The sequence below is a fragment of the Neomonachus schauinslandi genome, chromosome 8 (assembly GCF_002201575.2).
Source record: "Neomonachus schauinslandi chromosome 8, ASM220157v2, whole genome shotgun sequence".
Lineage (NCBI taxonomy): Eukaryota > Metazoa > Chordata > Mammalia > Carnivora > Phocidae > Neomonachus > Neomonachus schauinslandi.
The window spans coordinates 5,179,814-5,197,755 of NC_058410.1; the positions used below are offsets into that span (position 1 = coordinate 5,179,814).

The 17,942-nt window shown below is 44.9% G+C and overlaps 1 pseudogene; it reads left to right on the top strand.

Annotated features, from left to right (window-relative positions):
- LOC110583161 overlaps nucleotides 1–16,903 on the top strand; it is a 141,689-nt pseudogene extending 124,786 nt beyond the window's left edge.
- Nucleotides 16,904–17,942: the final 1,039 nt, after the last annotated feature.

Here is a 17,942-nt window from a genome sequence, read left to right on the forward strand (position 1 = left end):
ATGGAAAAAAGACAGTCTCTTCAACAAATGGTGTTGGCAAAATTGGATAGCCACATGCAGAAGAATGAAACTGGACCATTTCCTTACACCACACACAAAAATAGACTCCAAATGGTTGAAAGACCTCAATGTGAGACAGGAGTCCATCAAAATCCTAAAGGAGAACACAGGCAGCAACCTCTTTGACCTCAGCCACAGCAACTTCTTCCTAGAAACATCGCCAAAGGCAAGGGAAGCAAGGGCAGAAATGAACTATTGGGACTTCATCAAGATAAAAAGCTTTTGCAAAGCAAAGGAAACAGTCAACAAAACCAAAAGACAACCGGCAGAATGGGAGAAGATATTTGCAAAGGACATATCAGATAAAGGGCTAGTATCCAAAATCTATAAAGAACTTATCAAATTCAACACCCAAAGAACAAATCATCCAATCAAGAAATGGGCAGAAGACATGAACAGACATTTTCCCAAAGAAAATATCCAAATGGCCAACAGACACATGGAAAAGTGCTCAATATCGCTTGGCATCAGGGAAATCCAAATCAAAACCTCAATGAGATACCACCTCACACCAGTCAGAATGGCTAAAATTAACAAGTCAGGAAACGACAGATGTTGGCGGGGATGCGGAGAAAGGGGAACCCTCCTACACTGTTGGTGGGAATGCAAGCTGGTGCAACCACTCTGGAAAATAGTATGGAAGTTCCTAAAAAAGTTGACAATAGAGCTACCATATGATCCAGCAATTGCATTACTGGGTATTTACCCCAAAGACACAAATGTAGGGATCCGAAGGGGTACGTGTACCCCAATGTTTATAGCAGCAATGTCCACAATAGCCAAACTGTGGAAAGAGCCAAGATATCCGTCGACAGATGAATGGATAAAGAAGATGTGGTATATATATACAATGGAATATTATGCAGCCATCAAAAGGAGTGAAATCTTGCCATTTGCAATGACATGGATGGAACTGGAAGGTGTTATGCTGAGCGAAATAAGTCAATCAGAGAAAGACATGTATCATTTGACCTCACTGATATCAGGAATTCTTAATCTCAGGAGACAAACTGAGGGTTGCTGGAGTGGGGGGGGGGGGGGGGGGGATGGGGTGGCTGGGTGATAGACACTGGGGAGGGTATGGGCTATGGTGAATGCTGTGAATTGTGCAAGACTGTTGAATCACAGATCTGTACCTATGAAACAAATAATACAATATATGTTAAGAAAAAGAAAAAAAAGAAGAAGATAGCAGGAGGGGAAGAATGAAGAAGGGGAAATCAGAGGGGGAGATGAACCATGAGAGAGAATGGACTCTGAAAAACAAACTGAGGGTTCTAGAGGGGAGGGGGGGTGGGAGGATGGGTTAGCCTGGCGATGCGTATTAAAGAGGGCATGTTCTGCATGGAGCACTGGGTGTCATGCACAAACAATGAATCATGGAACAATACATCAAAAACTAATGATGTAATGTATGGTGATTAACATAACAATAAAAAATTGTTTTTAAAAAATGGAAGTCCATAAAGGATTTTAGAAAATGGATAGGGACACTCCAATGTTTATTTCAAAAACATCACTATGCATGCAGTATATAAACAGAAAATTCAATATAGGAATTGAATTAGAAGGCAACAATAAGAGTTAGACACGTGTGTAGCATTGAGGATGAATATAAGTAGGCAAGAGCAGAAATATATGTATGAATTGTTTATTATTTTTAATAATTGAAATCCTCAAGATTCAAAAGGAAAGGAGGACAATGTCATAATTCTGAGGTTTCTGGGAACCAGACAGATAAGGGTGATTTTTCTGAGGTAGGAAATCCAGGCGGAAGAATGACTTCTGGGGACAGATCATAGATTCAGTTTTTAACATGGTGAAGTACCCTTAACATATGCAAGTGGAAATGTCAAGTGGGCAATTAGACAACATGCATCTGGAATTCAGAGAAGCTGGCTGATCTGGAAATTTAAATTTAAGGGCCACTGGAATATAAATGGTGCTTGCGGACTGCAACAGCCATGAGTAAGGATGAGCTCTCCCTGCAAGAGTAGAGTGGGAAGGAAAGGAGACCTGAGGAAAAAACCTGCACAAAAAGCAAAAGCATGGTAGAAGAGGATGAGCCAGAAAAGTGGACTGAAAAGGAGCAGCCATAAGAATGGGGAAAATAGAAATATCTGATGTCAAGGAAGCCAATGGTACAAAAGAAGGTAGAGATCTATCAAACCAAATGCTGCAAAGAGAATGCTAAAACTGGGCAAAGGACTTGAATAGACATTTCTCCAAAGAAGACATACAAATAACCAACAAGCAAGTGAAAAGATGTTCAACATCACTAATCAGGGAAATGCTAATCAAAACCACAATAAGATACTACCTCACACCCATTAGGATGTCTGCTATGAAAAGAAAACAAACAGAAAATAACAAGTGTTGGTGAAGATGTGGACTAAAAATTTAGAACTCTTGTGCATTGTTGGTGGGAAGGTAAACTGGTGGAAAACAGTGTGGTGGTTCCTCAAAAAATTAAAGATAGAGCTACCATATAATCCAGTAATTCCACTACTGAGTGTATACCCAAGAGAATTGAAAGCCAGGTCTGGAAGAGATGTTGGTATACCATGTTCATAGATGCATATTCACAACAGCAAAAAGGTAGAAGCAGCACAAGCATACATTGGCAGATGAATGAATTTTAAAAATGTAGTCTATACATACAAGGGAATATTATTCAGCCTTAAAAATGAAGGAAATTCTGACACATGTTAATACATGGATAAACCTCGAGGGCATTATGCTAAATGAAATAAGCTAGCACAAAAAAGGAAAATAATGTGTGATTTCACTTATATGAGGTAGCTTGAGTAGTCAAATTCATAGAGACAGAAAGCAGAATGGTGGTTGCCAGGGGCTGAAGAGAGGGGTGAAGGGGGGCACTTGTTCAACGGGCAAAAAATTTTAGTTTTGTGAGATGAAAGTTCTGGAGACTGGCTACACAGAACTGTGAACATACTTAACACCACTGAACTGTACACTTAAAAATGGTTAAGAAGGTAAATTTTATGTTATGTGTATTTTACCACAATTAAAAATAAAAACTGTTATGAAAATGTAACCCTTATATGTGGATAGGATAAAATAAATTACATATTTCTGTACCTAAAAATTCATCTAGTAATTACATACACTTTTTTCAAGGAATTTGGTTGTGGAAGAGAAAAGAGATAAAGAAGAAACTAAAAGACAAATGTCAGATCAAAAGAGATGCATTTCTTCTATAAAGATGGTAGACACTCAAGCATACTTAAATACTAATAAGAATGTAGAAGAAGAGAGAATTAAAGCTAGAAAGAATAATCAATACTGAGACATTTCTCAAAGATGGGAGGAGATAACAGTGTGGAATGCAGACAGAATGGAAGCATCCATCAGGAGGATGATTGCCTCCTCCAAGTGCAGAAGGAGGGAATGAAGACAGGAGTGAACAAGATAGGCAGGTGTATTGGTTTGGTAGCAGAAAGTTGATCAGTTTGAATCGAAATACTCTCATTTTCCCTAAAAAGAATCAGGGTTCACTTCTGAGAGGGAGGATATTGTTGAGGCTTTAGAGTTTCTGGAAGAGGGAAGAAAGTTTGAAAGAGTAATTAAGGATTACCAGGAAGGGTGGAGATCCACTCAAGGCTGGTGTTCTCCTAGCTGCCCAATGGTGTGAATTTCTCTGCCTTCCTGAGATGCTTGAGTAGGCACAGTGAAAATATATTGTTGGGTTCACCTAGAGCTGGAGTTACGACTAACAAAGTTACAAGACAGGGAGTATATTAGGTAAGTGATAATTTGATGGACCAATGCATTGAAGGTGGATATGGAAGGAAGTAAAGAGAGGGGCTAATGGATAAGGAGAAGGTTAAGATGAATGAATAACTGGACTGATGGGTCAGACAGTTTAATGGGAGCAGCCGAGTGAATCAGAGACAGACGTGTCTATTAGTGATGCTGCAGTGACAGTGTGTCATCAAGTGAGAGGGTGGCCATCACAAAGTGGGAACCATTGGGACTATGAGGGTCAATACGCCAGGAAGGCAGGCCATCAAGTGTACACTGGGAGTGTATGGCAGAACCAGGGTAGAGAGGAAAACAGCAACCCAAGTGACAAAAGTCTTCATTTGTCAAGAAAAAAAGGAAGGGGCACTTTTTAAAGCTTTGTCCATCACATTTATGTTATGTATTTGGGCTGAATTGTGTGCCCCCAAATGTTGAAGTCCTAAACCCTAGAAACTTGGAACATGACCTTATTTGGAGATAGGGTCATTGCAAGTAGAACTAGCTAGGTTGAGATGAGGCCATGAGGGTGGACACAAGCATGGACACGGAGAAGGCCATGTGAAGATGAAGGTGGAGGTCAGGGCCATGTTTCCACAAGCCAAGGAGCACTGAAGGCCAGCAGCCCACTGGGGGCAGGGGGAGAGGTGTGGAGGGGATCTCCCTCATGGCCTCAGAAGGAACCCATGCTGCCCACACCTGGATCTCAGACCTGAGGCCTCCAGAACTAGGAGACAATGAATTTCTGTTGTTCATCTCACCCAGTTTGTGGGACTTCATTACAGCAACCCTAGAAAACTAATGCATTTGCCTTAATATATCTTCATCCTCATCTGCAAAAGCTGTTTTTGGAAGGCCACCTCGGGTCCAGGTTTCCTGTCTGGTCAGACATCCTCACTGAGTCAAAGGAACAGAAAGGCCTTGAGAAGGTTTTTGTCTTCTGTGTAGACCATCACATGTAGAAGATTCCAGTACTAAGTAGTGTCTATCATTTACTCATTTCTCACTACTACTGTCAAGTTTATATACATCATCTTATAATCTTATATAATCTTTGTAACCACCATGCAAAATAAGTATTATTGTCCTCATTTTGCAAATTAGAAAACCAGGGCACAGAGAAATTAAGGATTTTCCCCAGCAGCGACCAAATATCAAAGCTGGAATTTAAATTAAGGCCATCTGACTCAAAAGCTCACATTTCGTCCACCTTCTAGTGTTAACTGGAGCCTGACTACACCCAGAGGCAGGGCCCCCCTGCACCCCAGGGGGACGCCCATTCCCCCACTGGGAATGCTGAAGCTGCTCAACAGTTGGTTGCCTCCTCATTCTCTAATTAAAGGTCTTTGACTTTGGGGTCAGTTCTCTCCTGCTCTGTCCCCTTTCCCTCCTGCCTCCACTTGTCCTCTTCCTCTGACAACCATTGCAGACTCCCTGCGTTCACTCTGTGGGTCCTCCAGATTCTGGCTCCTGCCTAGCCCTCCAGCTGCTTCTCTCTTCATTTGCAACCCAGCTCCTCTCTGTTCCCCATGCACATCCACTCTCTCTAACCCCCTGGCCTTTGCACATGCTGGGCCCTCCACCCTGCCTCATTCTCGCCTTCACTGGAGAAACCTCCCCTGCCCTTCTGTGTTTAGATGTCCACCTGAAGGAAGAGCCTTGTCCATTTTTCCCTCTGTCTTCACATTCACTCAACATTCAATTCAAAAAGTGTATGTCTCAGGCTCTGGGTTGGGACAGTGAGGGAGACAAAGTTCCTGCCCAGGGAGCCTGAGTTCTGGTGAGGAGAGAGGCACAGTCACTCCAGTGCCTGCCTTACAGTGGGAGACTAACACACACCAGTGGGTATCTTACAGCAGGAGACTAACACACCAGTGGGTATCTTACAGCGGGAGACTAACACACACCAGTGGGTATCTTACAGTGGGAGACTAACACACACCAGTGGGTATGCATTGAGTTCGGTGAATTCTGCTCTTGGTGTGATATTTGACTCTAGGAAGAAGAAATCTAGATTCTTTTCTAAAGTTGGCTTTCTCATTTTTGAAAAAATATTTCCAGGGAACTACTCATCATGAGAAGTGTTCAAAGGCTACCTCTGACTTTCAGGTATGCATTGAAATAAGCCTCAATCAAATTCATACAGTGTGCAAGCTTTTCCTCTAACTTCCAGATGAAGGTAGCATGCAGATGGGAGCCTCCAGCATTACCAAATTCAGGGCAGGAGCTGGGAGTTTGAATGCCAAGAGGGATAGGTCAGGTCCATGACTAAGTGAAGGATGTCTTCTCGGGAGGGTGGCATATCCGGAGTCAGCCCCACTGAAGGCCAGCAAGCTCATTTCCATAGGGAAACACACACAGGCCCTGCATTGGCAGACTGACTGATATTTACAGAGAAGCCAGAGTCTGAATTTTTAAATGATATCTCCAGACACTATTTTAGTGCTGACAATGAATCCCTGTACAACAGAGTACAATCCTGGCCCTGAGTTGGCCCACGGACTCTCAGCTGACCTTTGTTTGGTGGATTATCATTGCCTCGCCTTTGTTTTTTTTTTTTTTTTACCTCTGGTCTTTCTCTCCTGCCTTCCAGGGAATGCTCCATGGTGCAGATTGTTGCTTAAGTTAATTTTATCATGAGGCGATCCAGACATCTGAGTCCATTGGAAACGCCCAGAAGAACAGAGAGAAGGGAGCTGACCATCACTGGTGTCCGCAGCGGGCAATGCCAATGGCGAGCTTCCTCAGACCACACACCTGGACTCGGGCCTCCAGCACAGGGAGTGCTTCCCAGGAGAGAAGGGGGAGGGAAGGCGAGGGAGGGGGAGGCAGGGAGGAGGCAAAGAAGAGCCACGGCTGTTTGGGGTGCGCCGTTCCCCTCCGAGGTGACCACAGCCGAGTAGCAACATGTTAAATGAGGTTGACAATGTGTGAAGTGGAAAATGTCACTAGCAGAAGAGAGGCACAGTGAACTTTAGTTTTGATTTAAATTAATGGGAACTCAAGGAGAGAAAATCCTTCCAGCGTTCCAAGAAAAGTCACAAGGTTGCAAGCGTGGACCCGCCTGAGCAGGTGTCTGCTCTGGTGTGATAGACTCACTTCTGCGCACCTCGTGTTTATTTGCAGACGACACTGAACTATTTAGACACATAAATACTTCAATTATAGGGATGTCATCCGGCTACCACACTTTGGGTTCCACTCTAACAAACTCTTTTTTTTTTTTTTTTTTGTCCTTTCCATTCTTTCCCGTTGTCCTGGAGGAGGCTAAGACAATCACAGCAATGGATGAGCAGCTGTTGGGAAGGCGAGGGATCCAGGCATGAGATTCTTGGAGTTGGTAGTGCAGTGGAAAATCAGCAAACAGTTCTTTGAAATGCCTTACCATGCAAAATATACCTGAAGAGAGGGGAAAGCCCCCAGACTACAATTAAGGAAAGGAGTTGCTTCCCAAGGAAACCAACCACAGCTTCTTAGGAGCAGGTGCATGGCCAGGCACTGGGGAGTCAGGCCCCAGACCTTGGTCACATGAAGGGAAAGCAGCCTGGAAGAAGGAGTCAGTGGCCAGACCTCGTGGTTTTTCCACGGGTCTCCTCTCGTGGAGGCACTGTGCACTCTAAGCAACCTCACGACAGCCCTGAGGGGACACCTGCAAAACGTGGGTGGCTCGTGATCGGGAGAGATCAAGGCTCTAGTTCCCTTCCCATGGTTATTATCCAAAAAACCAGGCTCAAATATTACCCAGCACTGATAACTTGAAGTGAATCCTTGGCAAGGGAAGAGAGCAGGAGAATCCAGACATCAAATAGCTCTCCAGCGAGAAGTCCCGATTGAAGAGAAAGGAGTGGATGTGAGGATGGCAGCGGGTTGGAAGAGTTGCGGCTACCGCAGGAAGGAATGTTCTCGCGACATTTGGGATGCCGAGATAGCTGTTAGGAGGGCTGATTAGTATCGCCTTCAGGATCCAGAGGAGTGAAGAGGCAGTGCAGAGCTGCTTGGAGAATTAGCATCCTTAAATAAGAGACATAAGTGTAATGGGAACAGAGACGATCCTAAGTGGCTCATCCCAGGCTGTTCTGCAATAATGTGAGTATTAAATATACACCGAGGGAGCAGAGGGCAGACAGAGGCAAAAGCATAAAAGAAACTAGGGTGTTATTAGAAATAGATGTTTGCGGGGCGTTTACATGCAGCCAACCCTCAGGTTTGTTTTGAATCAGACAAATGAGAATATCTTTTAAAGGTAATATATTTAAGCTCATTGCAACACCATTCCAATTCTGGGAACGGTGCCTCTGTGCACACGTGGTGGTGATGACAACCCCTCCTCTCGCCAGGGGAAGCCTGCGATAGGGAGCACCGTTCCTCTCCGATAAGGCTGCCTCCTCCGGGGTGCCAACTATCTCTGAATTTCAAAACTAATATGAATTGCCTTTTGCATGTGGAGCGTTCACTTTCCCAACCAGATAGCAAGGTTTTAAGATGGAGAAAAACCCTGCATCCCCTGATGTGCTGTCACCTCCTTGCTAATGAAACCACTCCAGAACTTGCCAGTGGATTGCTCTCTGAGCAATAGCAACGCAACCACCCCAATCCCTTTCCAGTCCTGGTCAGGAAGAAAAAACCATTTCGATGTTTGTGAGTTATCAGGAGGACAAGCATTTCTATTCAGTGACAAAAACACACAGGTACCTGTTTTTGAAAGGGAAAGAGTATTTTGAGAACCGGACATTAATGACACTTGTCATGTGAGCCAGGCTTCCCAAGGCCACTCCCGGCAGGTTCTGCAAGAGAACCTTCTACTGGGAGAAGCCATCAGTATGCATTTTGTCTTTCTCTCGCCCTCCCTTGCAATTGCAAGACTTCCATCCTGCACCCCAAATCCTCCCGAGTCCTTGGTGGGGACAGATTCATAAACAAGCTCTGTCAGTGCCACAAGACATCACCATCTGCCCCGTCCCCCTTCCCGGCCTTCTTTAGGGTGTTCTGGTGCAGCAACATCCCTTGGCCCTCTCTCCACCTGCACCACCGGTAACTCTAAGAATGTCTGCCCCGCTTCCCTCTAGAGGCTGCACAAACTCAGGCCAAGGGCTTTGCTTCTTGCTGAGTCCAGCAGCTGGCCAGGCTCTCAGCTCTGTCCCTGCCTCCAGCCACACACAGCGTGAGGGCCACGGCAGGAGGTGCCGCCGACGGGGACGGGCTGCCAGCCGTGCAGGTGGCGCTGGGGCTGGGAACCAGCTTGGACAAGGCCTCTCTCCCGTTCGGCGCTTTGGCCCTTTGGATGAGTCCATGCAAAGCCGCCAGGTTGCTCAGAGATTTCAAGAGGTGGTTCTTCGCTTTCTCAGTCTTGTCGAGGCCTCCCCTCCGCATGTGCCGTGGGAGGGTGAGTGGAGAAGGCAGGCATAGGAAAAGCCAGGTAACAAGCCTCCTTTCAGAATCCCTTCCTCTTCCCTCCATTCGCCGTTGTCCTGGCTTTTCTCCCATTTCTCACTTTTTTGCCTCAGGATGAGTTTGTTTCCAGGGTGTTCTGCAGGTCCTCATGCACAGAGAGCCCCAGGGGACACCCTTGACCCTCCAGCTGGGTCTGGAACTTTGAGTAAATGGTACTTGGGTTCAAAGGGAAGCTTCCTGTCCCCACAGCATCCCTGAGACCCACAACAGTTCCTGAGGCACACTGCACAGCCCCTGTCTTCCTCGGTTCTCACGGGTCCAGGGAAACCCGTGGTGCCATCCACTCCACTTGGACAAACGAGTAAACCGAGAACGAGAGAAGTTCTCTGCAAGAGAAGCAGCCTGCCCAAGCTTGCACAGCTTTAAGGGATGAGATGAACACTTAAGTCCGGGTCTGGTTCCAGATCAGATGCTCTTTATATCTCAAAGTTGAACTGAATTACGATCTCTGATGGAGAGGCAAAGTCAGTGTAAACATTTCCAGAACGAGGATCAGAGAAATCATCCAGTTTGGTTTTCACGCCTCTTCCCTTCCAATGGCAGTATGAGCGTGGTTGTGACAGATTCTCCAGGGCCAAAATGAATTCGTAAGTTGCGGAGGTTTGTAACTCCAGCAGCCCCCTCGAGCTGGCACCGTGGATGGCCCCGTGGTGCTCGGCCAACGAGGCCATTCCCCTCCCCACCTTTCCCTACTTACCTCTCACAGCTCAGCACCCCCAGGCATGCGAGGATTTCCATGTCAAGGTAGCATCTGGCCAGCCTGGGTTTGGTCTCTGGGAGCTAGCCTAAGGGATGCTTGTGGAGGACTTTGCTGTGTCCATATTTTCATTTCAAAGCTCCCTGAATATATAGAATGGGATGGACAGTTCTCCACACCTTTTTTTTAAGATTTTATTTTTTTATTTGACAGAGAGAGAGAGAGTGCAAGTGCGAGTGGGGGGAAGAGCAGAGGGAGAGGGACAAGTAGACTCTGTGCTGAGCACGGAGCCCGATGTGAGGCTCAATCTCATGACGCTGAGATCATGACCTGAGTCAAAATCAAGAGTCAGACGCTCCGCCAGCTGAGCCCCCCAGGCACCCCTCTTCACACCTTTAAAACAACCACCGTCATACAGTAGTGTTAAATCCCTGAACTCCGAAAGTGAAAACTTCATACTTTGTTTCTTCAGAGGTATTAAGATCAAGGGTTAAGGATATGCACTACTTTTGTTTTTGCTTTCTTAAGTATGCCCGGGAATCACAAGACTCACTCATTTCACTTGGAAATTTTTCAAGCTTCTTAGAAGACTGTTTCTAATTGCAAACCCACTCTATGAAGACGGCAGTTTCCCATTACCCATCCCATGCGATAAGGCAGCCCTTGTTGCTGCTTCTGCATCTGACACCAACCTTCTGGGGCGGCGGGCGGGGGGCACCTGAGAGAAGGCGCAAGTCCAGGGAACAGAACTGCAGCTCAGGGTTCTGGAGGCTCTCTGGCAGGTGACAACCTAGAAAATTCTTAACACTGAACACCGAGCTGGATAACATTCAGCTTACTAACTTCCAATTTATTACCCAACGCTAACTAAATGTGGACGCGAAGGAAACAACTTTCAAAATGCAATATGCATATACTGTAGGACTCATGCAGACTTTTAGAACATGAAGAGATTTAGTCTTGCAGACGGCCTCATCTGTACCCCATTTACAGAGCATCTCAGATGACCCACAGAAAGCACAGGAGCAAGCTCCCAGCCCCCAGCTAATTCCAGTGTGGGATTCCCCACAGTGCTAGGCAGGCTGTCCCCAGGGGAGCGAGCCCACAACCTCAGGGCATGAGACGTAGGAAAGGAAGCAAAATAAAAATAAATCCAAATTAAATGGACCATAATAGCAATTATCATCTATTAAACAACCTCCATGTGCCAGACACTGGGTTTGGGGATTTAGATACATTAAAAAATGAAATCTTCACACTAAACTTATTTCTTTTATCTACATCTTACAAATGAGAACACCAAGGCTAAACGGGTTATATTAAGTGGCTCACAGTCATCGGAGTTCAGGTGACAAAGCCTAAATGCCAGTCAGGTTCTTTGGGATACATGTCACTTAGCCTTCCTGGAGGTGGAAGTCCAAACCCGGACAAGGGATACGATGTGCTGTCCAAGATTTCTTTCCTTTCATCCTTCTAGGCGCATATGTGATGTAATCAGAAAAGACATTCTTGCCTAATGAGAGCTTGCTGGAAGGAAAACAAGGGGCAGACAGAGCCGAGCCAGGAGTCTCCCTGTGGCTGAGGACAGTGTGCGTGGCTCTGCATGCAGGTCACCACGTGAGCCATGAGCCGTCATGACTGGTCCACTTGACGGTGCCTCAAGCAATGGGCAGTGCTCACCCCCGGGGCAGCCTGGCACCCCTGTCACTTACAATGACAAAGTTGTCCCCTCAGCAGGACTTTTTAGGGGAGCACTGTTAACCTTTTATTCTTGACAGCTGAGTGGCAGGGGTGTGAGCATGATTCTACGACCCCAGAGCAGGAATAACAGACACCAGAAACTCAGCTGTGGTCCTTGAGTCCTAGGATCATTCATGAAAGCATCTGGGAGGGGGGGAACAGTCACAACTCATTCGCTGTCATTCTCTGTCATTCTGTTCCTGCAACTCTGTTTTGAATATAATCCACCAACCCCCCCAGAAGGGAACCTGTCGCAGAAGATCTGATGAGCAGACAAGGTTTCTGGCATCCGAGTGGACTGGAGACTCTTATCTGGGACCCAGAAACCGAGCCTCGTGGCAAGCAGCCCATGGGACGTGGGAGGGGAGATGATCCGTCAAAATTGCCAGTGAACGCCACGCAGCGCCACGGCCCACCCCAGCTCCGGGGTGCGTGTGCACGGCCTACAGCCTGGGCAGGCTAACTCTTCCAGGCTCTGCTCTTCACAGCGTGCCTGCAGGTAGGCATGTCAAGTACCCTCTGGGTGAGGGCAAGGACATGGGAAGCTCCATGGGGGACCTCTCCAACCCTCTCCAACCCAGACTTCCCTTAACGGGGTTCATAGTCTGGGCTCTGACTAGCGCAGTCTTTGCATTTGCTTATACTTTGTCAGAACTGCTAAGAGAGAGAAGGATGAGTGGTAGGAGTCAAGCAATAAATTCCACCTGAATATTATATATATATATATCCTTATTTTAAAAATTATTGAATATATATTCAAGAATTTTTCAAGAATATATATACAAATATATATACATTCAAGAATTTTTAAAACCAGGATTTTGACTAAATAATGTTTAAATATGTCCTTTGTGTACCAGGCCAGTAACGTTTCTGAAGAAACAAATCTGGAAAGCATCTTTTTGTGGGCCCAGCAGGTTTCCGGAACATCTGAGTGCTGCTAACAAATAGCCTTTTAGCAAATTAAGTGTAAATGAATCAGAAGCTTATGGATCATGTTTTAGCTGAAACAAACAAAGGATCCAAAATTTATAAGAAAAGGTGCTTGGCAAACTCATTATAGTTTGTTGAACCCAAGCATTTGAAAAATAGTTGGATTAATTTTGCCAACTCAAAACCCTGCCAATTTTCTACTGTCCCTAAGTATTTACTAGCATTTTTCCAGATTGAATTTCCTATCCATATTTCTAAATGTTCTTGGCCACTCTGCTGATAATTATTTGGAGTACTTTATATGCACTGGGATAATACACCTCATTCTCTGAAAATTAATCCAAGGTCATACTAACTTTGGACAGTTTCACAGTTTACAAAATTCTTTCAAGAATATCACACTATTTACATCTCTCAGCATTGCCCTGTGAGACAAACATATTCTTTCCCTTCCATGGATAAAGAAACCAAGGCTCACAGAGGTTTAATGACTTCATCAAAGCTACGGAGTCAGAAAAATGCAGAATGAGGACTAAAATCCAGGGCTCCTGGCCCCAAATCTATACCATGGGTATGAAGAGTGTGCTAGGTTCTTCACCTGCTCTACACTCGCTAGAAGAGTAGCTGCGGCATAAGGAACAGGAGAGGCCTCACCGAGGGTCAGGATAGACACCTCAGTCTTCAGACATTTGAGGTAACTTGACTACTGTATGTCCTTCTCTGTCCCTGCTACTGTTTATATCCTCACCCTTTCAAAAATATGTCCTCCCTTCCAGGGTTCTTAATATACAAATAGGATGACTCATCCTTCTGAAGCTAACATAAATAGAAAGGTTTCCAGCATAAGAACATGCGTGTGAAGAAAGCCAACCAAAATGCCAGCTACAAATTGAGCAAATAGTGTTGTCAACAAAGATATGTTCTACTTTTAATCAGGAGATCCACTGAATTGTGCAATTCCATACACTGAGTAAATGATAAAGTGATTAGTCTGTCTTCTGCAACACCTCCCAATTTAGTATTCAGGCACTTAATTAATGTTCTGTTTACACCCCACTTCCACATCATTAATAAAGATGTTTAATAGAACTGAATTTAACACCAATCTGTATGCATAACACCCAGCAGAGTTTCTTCCCTTCGAGGTGGCCCTGCCCTTCCCTGGCAACAGGCACACAATACAAGGATCCAAGATAGCATCCAGGGATGTAAGTGTCACCATTTATTTAAAACCTCAAGAATAGCCTATTCTGTGTCCTTACACTAAAAATGCAACATGATGAGGACTTCTGGGGCACTGGCAATCCTGGTCTGATGCTAGGAGTAGTCTTGCAAAAAGGACCATGGAGTCTCCCGGAAGTGACACCGTATCAGACCCTTCCTCGGAGGGAAGGGGCAGTTTGGAGTATAACCCAGGAGCTCTGGGCCCAATCTTGCCCCATCCCCTGAACTCCTGTAAAAGTCTTAGGTCAAGGGAAGACATGACCAGGCTTTTGGTTCAAGATGGCAACATAGAAATTTCCTAAATTCACCTCCTCCCATGGACAAACCAAATCTTCAGCTATATATGAAACATTTTTCTCTGAAAAACCCTAAAAACTGTAGAGCAACCCCTTCACATTGGGCACACAAGAGGGAAACTACATCAAAATGAGCAGGAAAGGCTGAGATGCAACTTCACCATAAAACCCATCGATGGTGCAGTGACCCATGATGAAGAAGGAACACAAAACCTGAAGTTTCTCCCTGAGGGATGATTCGTACCCTACATCAGGCACCCCAGCTTTTCATACTGGCATCTGAAAGACAAACCCCCCAAACATCTGGCTTTGAAGACCAATGGGGCTTCTCCCCGCAGGACCCACGGAGCTGTGGCGAGCTGAGGGATGGCTCTTAAAGTGCTTGTATGCAAACTCATTTGCCACGGGGCTCAGCACAAAAGCAGCCTTTTGAAAAGTGCTCAGACTTTATTTGAAAGAGACTCATTTCCTAGCTTTAAAGTATTGGTCTGAGGAGCAGGGGCTTGCTGGGACACTGTCCATGGACAGAGACTGGTGGGCACCATCTTCCTTCCTGCTCTCCCTCTGTTGCTAGAGCCAGCAGGCACCATTGCCATCCATGTGTGTGTGAGTGTGTGTGTTTCTTTTTCTTCCTGTTTTTCTTTTTTATTTTCCTTTTTGTTGTTTTTTCTTTTATTGGCAGGTACCATCTTATACTCCCCCTTTGCTTTACTCCAGCCAGTGGGTGTCATCTTCACACTTTTCTTCTGCCACATGCCAGGGCTTCAGTATCTCCCAGAGAGGAGCTTCCTCACACATCTGATGCCCCAGTTTTTACATCTGGTGACACACTTTTTGAAGCTTCAACCCAGGGGACACCCCTTGATCACCAAGATATGGAGGCCTGGGGGTTTGCATTCCTGGGTCCATGGGACTGTAACAATCAGAGAGACAGTTATTGGCAGATTACCTCTCCTAGGGCACTGTTTAGATAGCAGATTGAACCATATCCCTCGTCTTTCTGAGAAAGAGGTATATTTGCTTGACTAGGGGCTTTGACCTGAGGGACAGGCTTCTGGTTTGGCTCACTTAGAAGGGCCTGTAGAAGTGTTCTCAGGGAATGGGGAACAGTGGATACAATCTTTGTTCTCTCCCTCTGCCTTGCTCTAGCTCATTGGTATCTTAAAGAAAAGAGTTTATACACTTCTCTGGTGCTGATATTTGTCAGTGCTGCCAGGGGACACTTTTAGATCATCTGGCTCTGGTGGCCAGCAGGGCTTATATTTGCAATCCCAGATAACTATATGTATTTGCATTCTCTAAAAGCTACTGCCAGAGGGTCTGGCTTCCAATCAGCCTGAATCTAGGTGCTAAATGAGATCCCCTCCCCTTTGGGGACAATGACTGGTCTTGGCATACCCTCAACTACTGGGAGCTATTAAAAATAAAATAGGCTGTTTGGACAATGACCAAGATTTGAGAGACAACCACCAACAGCTAGGGCAGGGTTGAATGATAAGGTTCTTTTCCTACACAATGCCAACACTTAAAGATTAGGAGAGATGGCAATGTCATCTTAGGCATAGAAACTAACAGAGTCAAGCAAAATGAAGAAACAGAGGAATATGCTCCAAACAAAAGAACAAGATAAGATCCCAGAAAATAAGTATTAGTGAAATAGAGATAAGTAATTTACCTGATAAAGAGTTCAAAGTAATGATCATGAAGATACTCAGCAAACTCAGGAGAAGAGTGGATAAACACAGTGAGAATTTTAACAGAGAGATGGAAAATATAAGAAATTTCCAAGCAGCTTTCCAAGCTGCTCAGGGAAGGGTCCATACGGCATTGTTTTGTAAAGGGAAACTTTCACAAAGTCCAGAGTCCTTGATGTCCTGCAAATGAAGGAGGAGGATGTCCTCAAATTCCTTGCAGCAGGAACCCACTTAGGTGGCACCAACCTTGACTTTCAAATGGAACAGTACATCTACAAAAGAAAAAGTGATGGTATCTACATCGTAAATCTGAAGAGAACCTGGGAGGACCTTCTGCTGGCAGCTCGGGTCATCGTTGCCATTGAAAACCCAGCTGATGTCAGTGTCATATCGTCCAGGAATACTGGCCAGCGAGCTGTGCTGAAATTTGCTGCTGCTACCGGAGCCACTCCTATTGCCAGCCGCTTCACTCCTGGAACCTTCACTTACCAGATCCAGGCAGCCTTCTGGGAGCCAAGACTTCTGGTGGTTACTGATCCCAGGGCTGACCACCAGCCTCTTACAGGGGCGTCCTATGTTAACCTGCCTACCATTTCTCTGTGTAACACAGACTCTCCTCTGTGCTATGTGGACATTGCCATCCCTTGCAACAACAAGGGAGCTCACTCAGTGGGTCTGATGTGGTGGATGCTGGCCAGGGAAGTCTGTGCATGCGTGGCACCATTTCCCGTGAACACCCATGGGAGGTCATGACTGATCTCTACTTCTACAGAGATCCTGAAGAGATTGAAAAGGAAGAGCAGGACGCTGCTGAAAAGGCTGTGACCAAGGAGGAACTTCAGGGTGAATGGACGGCTCCAGCTCCTGAGTTCACTGCTACTCAGCCTGAAGTCACACACTGGTCTGAAGGCCTGCAGGTGCCCTCGGTACATATTCAGCAATTCCCTACTGAAGACTGGAGCGCCCAGCCGGCCACTGAAGACTGGTCTGCAGCTCCCACTGCTCAGGCCACTGAATGGGTAGGAACAACGACTGAGTGGTCTTAAGCTGCTCTTCCACAAAGGCAAACAAAATGGAAATGGAAATGGAAAAGGTTGACGGAAAATAAACAGTTTGTAAAAGTCAAAAACAAAAAGAAATTTCCAAGCAAACTGAACAATACAATACAATAATACAGTAATCGAACTAAAAATATACTAAAGGGGTTCAAGAGCAGACAGGATGAAGAAAAAAAAAGGGATCAGTGACATCACCCAATCAGAAGAGCAAAAAGCAAAAAGAATGAATAAAAGTTAAGATAACTTAGGGGACTTAATAGGATAATCTCAAGCACAATAAAAGTCACATTATAGAAGTCCCAAAAGGAAAAGAGAGAGAGAAAGAGACAGAAATTGTTTGAAGAAATGTTGGCTGAAATTTCCCTAACCAGGGGAAAGAAATAGACATCCAGATCCAGGAATTCTGGAGAGTTCCAAAAAAGGTGAACCCAAAGAGAAACACACCAAGTTACATTATACTTCAATGTCAAAAGTTAAAGACAAAGAGAGAATCTTACAAGAAGCAAGAGAAAAACAATTTGTTATGTACAAGGAAACCATCATAAGACTGTTAGCAGACTTTTAGCAGAAACTTTACAGGCCAGAAGAAAGTGACACTGTATATTCAAAGTGCTGAAAGAAAAAATTTCCAACCAAGCGTACTTTATCCAGCAAAGTTATCATTCAGAATTGAGGAAAAGATAAGAGTTTCCCAGAAAAACAAAAGCTAAAGGAGTTATCACCAATAAACTGTTCTTAAAGGGACTTCTTTAAGCCAAAAAGAAAGGATACTAAATAGAAACAGGAAAAATGTATGAAAGAATAAATCTAACTGGAAAGGTAAATTTACAGTAAAGGTAGTAGATTAATCATTCATAAAGCTAGTATGAAGGTTAAAAGATGAAGTAGTAAAAATAATTGTAACTATAGTAATTAAGGGATGCACAAGATAAAAAGATATAAAATGTGACAACAAAAACAAAAGACATGGAGGGAGTAATAAGGTTGAGTTTTACAATGGGAATATAAAATGGGGTAATGGATGGGG